The 6,680-nt window shown below is 43.2% G+C and overlaps 1 protein-coding gene across 5 annotated transcripts in view; it reads left to right on the top strand.

The window, feature by feature from the left end:
• The first annotated feature begins 798 nt into the window (after window positions 1-798).
• Window positions 799-6,680, top strand: part of slc8a2b (solute carrier family 8 member 2b) — a 199,481-nt gene continuing 193,599 nt past the window's right edge. For all 5 annotated transcript variants that reach the window (XM_025898253.1, XM_025898254.1, XM_025898252.1 and 2 more), the window contains exons 1-2: window positions 799-1,012; window positions 5,019-5,295. The gene's annotated coding sequence lies outside the window, so the exon portion shown is untranslated. The remainder of the gene's footprint in view (window positions 1,013-5,018; window positions 5,296-6,680) is intronic.

The following is a 6,680-nucleotide window of genomic DNA, read 5'->3' as shown; positions in this document are numbered from 1 at the left end:
AGAGCCTGAGACAATATGTGCATAGAAAGGTGATTTTGGCAGAATGAAGACACCTGGGAGAGAAAGCTGAAGCAAATCAGATAAACCTAACACCAGGCACGCAAGACAAGGCACTACCAAAATAAAATAGGAAGTGACATAGGCATGACAACCAAACATAGACGGAGACTTGATAACCTGACCTCAGGAACACAGTGGAACACAATAGAAACTGAACTAAAAACACAAAGGTTGAAAAGACAAAGCTGAAAAATTAAGTAATAAAAAACCACCCTGAGGATTATTAGTAATAATCAGAACCTGAGGGACCGAAAAACACCAAACATGGGTCGGCGTCTCAGGACTGTAGCTGAAAATAAGATGTGGGACATCTTCAGTGGAGCCAGTATCACATTTACATCCCTCATGCTGTAAAGACATTATAGATCAGAAAGACTGATCAGGAAGTGACATTTAATGACTCTAAGCATATTATGTGCATCTTTGGAGAGTGTTTTTACTGACAGAGAGTATTATGTATGGTGCACAAACAAAGATTGCACAGTTGTGACGCTGCACAGGAGAGTCAAGCTGAGTGCAGCATCATGTAGGAACAGAGAGAGCTGCAGATTTCTCCCAACCAGCTGACGTGGTCAGGGCAGGTTTAGGTGGTGGTTTTTTTTTTCTCTCCCTTTTGTTGAGCTACAGGTGGAGTGCTGCAGCTGGAGTCATCTCTCTTGGGTTGTCCTTCTCACACCTGCTACTCGTAAACTCATCTACCTGTAAGATGATTTAACAAGGGCTGGATGGTGCAGCAGATCCTTGCTAGATCATTAGCTACCATGGTGATCATTAGGTGTTCTCCCTGTGTGAATGTTCCCTGTCCACTAGTTCAGAGTTCTCTTGTCGAAGAAGCCTGGTTGCCGCTGTATGGCCTCCTCTGGCATGACTTATGCTCACCACCAGCCATCACGTGGAAAACCTGCCTGTTCTCCTCGGATTTCTCCAAAGCTTTTGTTCTGGAATCTCTCTGGTAAGATATCAAGATCTATTCAAGATCTATCCTCACAACACAGATAACTCGCAGACTTCCTGGTTTAGTTCTCAGAGACAATGTTGCCACACTAATCTGCTGTTTGTTCTCCGTAAAATAATTTTAGTTTGTAAATCCTTTAAACTTGCTCCTGGTGTGCTGAATCTGAATTTAGAGTCCACTTTGTGCCAAAACATGACAGCAGCAGGTCAGAACCAGCGAGTTCAGCAGTGCTAACCACGGCACCATCAGGCCATGACTGAAATCACTGTCATCAAACTGTAGTGGCAGCACTTTGGGGGAAGCTATGAAAATAAGATGCACAATGATGATGGGAGAGAGCAGGTCTGACTGAAACACACACACACCTACATTAACCACAACTCACAGCCACACTGAAACAAGCTAAAGCAGCAATGGACGGGTCGAACATCCAGTACAAGATGCTATGATGAGCCTCTGATTGGCTCGCAGCTTTCTTGTGTGGGCTCTACTTTGATCTCTTGTTGATGTAAACATGAAAAGATCAATAACTTTGTCATCTCTTACACTATTGTGTGGCTCAACAGCTACAATGAATGTGGCTGTAAAAATACAGAGACTGTAAAAAGTTTTTAACCCTTCTCCCTCCAGTGGTCCCTGAGCCAGGACAGAAAATTAGTTAACTACTGTTGTGCCTCATTTCTGTCACATAAAACCTGAGAGTCATAAGTTTAGTAGCAAGCTACGCCACTGACTTCTTGTTATAGATTTTTGACTCTGTCTGGCTGAACGGTGAAGGGTAGGATACAAAGTATTTTAAAAATTCTCCCGAGAGACTCAAGGATGTTCCTTTTAGCCTGTGGAGCTGTTACTGAATTTGGGGATGCTTTAAAGATGGAGATTTCCAAAAGGAGCCTGAAGCATTATCAGAAATATATTCAGTTAATGAGAAGTCCTGAGTTAAATAAAGGTTGTTAAATTCCTGCTGTGGAAAAGAGATTTAAATTTGCTTACAGTGGACTGATTATGCCTTTCATTAATCTCTGAGAGATACCGTTACAGTGGTGGCTGCTTGTAGACAAATATGTGTAATGTGGACAAAGGCTTAAGACTGCACTGAACACTGTGTGACGTCAGTGAGTGTGGGAGGGGCAGCTAATCAGAAGAAAGTTAAAAAAACACTGGGCCAGCTGACGGGAGGAAGGCTGTTAGTTTGGATGGTACAACCTCAAAGTGTGGTTGCCTGTGCATTTAAAACAAGAAGGACAGTTAAGATGATTGGAGAGGCCGACTGTTCCTGCTATATAGACAGGAACCTGGCAATGTAGGTTTTCATATGTTTTTAAAATTGATTTTGAATTTCACTGGAAGCTGATGAAGGACAGCAAGCATAGGGGTGATGTGTGTAAGCAGCCTGGTGGGCTGAATTAACGACAGGCTGAGGACGACTGGGGATGTGTGGGGGAAAAAAAGACTAACAATAATCTAGGTGGGAGAAAATTAAAGCTCCAAATCACTGGCTTTGATTTTTTTCGAGGGTTTTCTTAGATGAAGAAACACGACTGGACAAGCTTTGAATGTGTGAGATTCAAACTTCAAATGCAGGTCAGAATAACACCAAGTTTCTTAACAGAAGATTTGATATTAACGCCGAGCAGGCTGAGGCAATGACCGACCTCCTTAGAGAATCTGTCGAGGCCAAACACAATGTCGGTTTTGCCAGGCTAGAGGTGAAGGACATCAAATCATTAAAGGCAGTGAAGCATTCACCGAGGCTGAGGTTGTTTGGCTGAACAGAAAAGTACAGCTGTGTATCATCAACACAAGCTGACAAATAGATGTTCCAGGGCAACGTATATAATGAAAACTCCTGAGCACTGGCATCAGGGTTTTAATAGTTTTGCAATTTTCATTAGTTTTTATTTCGTTTTGACTTCAGATTTTCAATTTTATATTAGTTTTAATTAGTTTTTACCAATTATTTGCTAGTTTAGTTTTTATTTTTTTGAAAATCATTAGTTTCAGTTATAGTTTTAGTTGTGTTTGCAATAATTAAGTGTAACAAAATCCCAGTTTCATCATATCAGTCATTCTCTTCTGCTTATCCTTGGGTATGTTGCTATTCCAGCTACCATACCCTGCACCCTGGACAGGTCGCCTGTCTGTCGCAGGGCTAACACGCAGAGACAGAGAACTCACATTCCCACCTATGGGTTCTTTAAATAAATAAATAAATAAATAAATAAATAAATTAGGGCAGATGAACAACCATTGATACCAGGCAACTATAAAATGTATATCTTGGCCCCAATGAGACTATTAACTCTTGCAGCACCGGGTGTTAAGGCAATTGACTCACACAGTTATGTAGATATCCCAGTCCTGTTGTCTCGGGATGCATCACGCTGCCTTACCTGGTGTTAGCTTCTGTTTCTGGGGATGAGGGTTGGGCGTGCTCCCTTACCTTCTCCAGGTAAGCTAGGTTAGCCTTCTTGTGTGAGCTTTTCAAGTGCACTTTAAGGTTTGTGGGATTTTCTTCCCTTTAGAAATGTCCCTCATAATTTGTCTCTTTCCACTACAAGACACTTGCTTTATCCAAAACACAGTCATATTCAAAGTAATCCCAAATTGGACTCTGGCGCTTTCTCCAGACTTTTCCTGACATGATTCTGCGCGCGGACGGAGCAGCAGCACAGACGACTCGACTAACGTACTGCCACCTGCTGGCATAATGAGACACAGCAAGAAAAAAAACCTGGAAACTAAACTTCTTTTTCACCCTTGACTATTGTGTGACACGCACACATCAACGAAAACTAAACGCATTTTTGCTATAAATTCAGTTAATTTTAGTTAGTTTTGTGAACACTCATTACAGTTTTAGTTAGTTTTCCTTTTTTTGTTTTTATTTCCGTTAACGAAAATGTTTTTTCACTTCTAGTTTTCGTTATTTCGTTAGTTTTCGTTAACGATAATAACCTTGACTGGCATCAATGCCATTTCACTCTGTTTATTAAGACTTTTGTGAATGCCTGCAGGTGTGTGAAAGGGAACTTCAATGGTAAACCAAGACGTAAATATTGGTAATATTAGAAACCATGAAGATAATATTAAATTATACAATTAAAAGAAGGAAAAGCAAGAAGAAAAGCAGGCTTGTACAGTGCGTCTCTGTCATCGACTCACCTTGGAGGACTCTGGGAGGATTAAGTGCAGCATGTTGTTATACAGACGCACTGATTGACTGAGTTTCCTGCCTGCTTGGTCAGCAGGCCTGTGCCGTCAGAGCAGAGCCTGAAACATCACACACTGGCTAAGTAATTGTCCCTGCTCGATACCTTGACAAATGCCCCTCCAGTTCATCTCTCCCCTGCAGGCTCCCTAAAAACACCCCACGCCCCCCCCCACTCCGGTCAACTGAGGAAACGTCAAACTGTGGGCGCCTGCTAGTATCCAGATTTAGCTAATACATTCTGATTCCTGACAATGTATAACATTAGTATATTTATATTAGAAACCAGTGTGAAGGCTGTGAGGATATGAGCCAAGTGGGCTGCAGAACATCCTGTTATATTCATGGTTAATCAATTTTCAATTTGCTCTGTTTTGTCTCTTCTGCTTTCAGTTCTTTCTCCTCTGCATTTCTTCTTTTCCTTTCACTGAAATCCTCCGATTTGTTTCCTTGCATTCCTTTCTTCTCCTCCTTTAGTTAAATCACTCTTACTCCTCCCTCATCATTTTCATTACTTACTTTGCCCTCCCCCGCTTAATCAGTCTCTTTAATTTCCAAAATGAACCTGTTAATTTAGTCTCCATCTTCTTTATTTCCATTTCACTCTTTTTCTTTTAGCCTCCAACTCTCAATGTCAAAACTCACAAGTTTCTCCGTTAATACATCCCTCCTTTCTCCTCGTTCATTTTTGTTCATTCTTTCTTTCTTCTTTCCTTTTTCTGTTTTTAATTTTGTTTGTTTTTTCATCTTTGCGTGTTTCATCTCTTTTAATCCCCCCCCCTCTTCTGTCAGGCACTCTCTCCACAGCTATCCGCGCCCCCGAGGAGAAAACGCGCACCTCGGCACCCCGCCCCGCCGCGCGCCTTCTGTGTGCGTGAGTGTGAGTGAGGGACCGCGGGGAAGGGGGGGTGCCAGCTTGTTTGTGCAGTTTGAGTGTGCGAGAGGAAGGCAGAGAGCCGACAGTAGGGACGGAGCGCAGAAGCGAGCGCAGTTTTCTCTCACAGGCTTTCGCACAAACATCACATAGTATGCGTAAAGATTCGAGTGCGGACCGGCACTAGACCAGAAGGTAAGAGAAATGCTTCACACTTGGGTGCAGTGTATGTTTGCTGCGGTCGTTTGCTGTGTGCACTTGCTCATGTGCCCCATGTGGGCATCACTGGCTGCTGATTCCGACCATGTGGAGCTGCCTGGCGGTGCCAAAAACTAGACTCGCAGTGACAGAGGACGTCTCCGTGGAAGTGCTATTAGTGCGTCAAAGCCTGTAAATTGGTTAGGAACCTCCATCTCATGTTACAAGTCAATGATTTGAGAGAGCTGATTCTCGCTGTGAAGATATTTAAAATGAAATGATAATTGCAAGCCTTTCTCGGGCTCTGAATTCCTCGCTGCTGAAGCATCTCAGCATTGACTTTAAGTTTTTAGAAGCGTGAGTGAAATGCTGAGCACTTTGCAGGGATTTCAGTGTGTGCGACGCACACGAGCATGTTGACTCGCTCCTCTGAAGTGTCTCCCAGTTTAACGAGTGTTGCTGCCCAGTGTGGCCCCGGGGGGAACCTGGGAGCGCGTGATGTGCTCGGGCGCAAGACTCACATGAGACACTGACATTTTTGCTGAAACTGCTTTCATTACAGAGGAAACTAGTAGCAAACGCTCCCGTGATTTAAATAATGTGCGACACGAATGTGCGCAGCTCGGCGCTGCTGTGTGTGCTTGCACACGCCGCATGAAGCTGGTGTAGTAATTCTGACATTGCGCCTCTCGGCTGCAAAGACTGGTGTCAAACGAGCGCAAAGAAAAATACGACCTCTGGTTGAGATTTCAAAATAAAAGACGCTGCAGAGCAGACTGGGGGAATTGCATCCGAGCTGCTGCGTGCTGCTGCAGCCCGACTCTAGATAAACTCTTCAGGGTTGCGTGATAAGCTTGTTGTCATGCGTGAACATCTCCACCAGATAACCAGAATTTACGAGCTCTAATGAACGACAAATCCAGTTTATCTTGGGAACTGAAGCATCGGTGTTCCGCTTTATTCCGCTCTCTCTGTCCATCCACCCTGTCCGAGCAGCGGTTGGGGTGGTTGTAGCCCGATTGTAATTTATCAAAAGCATTCCCAGTTCCCCACTGTGCTCCAGACTCTGTAATATTTAAACGTTTTGAACGACCAGGTTTGAAATGCTGCTTTTAAGCGTCTTGGGAATGCAGGTGCCGATCACTGATGTTGCGTAACGGGCGCCCAGAGGAGTTAAAACTGTCGATCTTATTTTGGAAACGTGTATAACATGCGGAAATATAAAAGGAGAAATGAGATTTTCCTTTACAGTTCAACGTGTTAATATTGGATGTGTATATGTATGAAATATTTTGAACTTAAATTAAAATCTCATCCAGGAGTTGTTTCTAAAATTACAATCGCACTGGAACAAACTGGTGTTTGTTTCCACACACTGGGCT

The sequence above is a fragment of the Oreochromis niloticus genome, linkage group LG14 (assembly GCF_001858045.2).
Source record: "Oreochromis niloticus isolate F11D_XX linkage group LG14, O_niloticus_UMD_NMBU, whole genome shotgun sequence".
Classification (NCBI taxonomy): domain Eukaryota; kingdom Metazoa; phylum Chordata; class Actinopteri; order Cichliformes; family Cichlidae; genus Oreochromis; species Oreochromis niloticus.
This window is presented reverse-complemented; position numbering and strand designations above follow the sequence as displayed.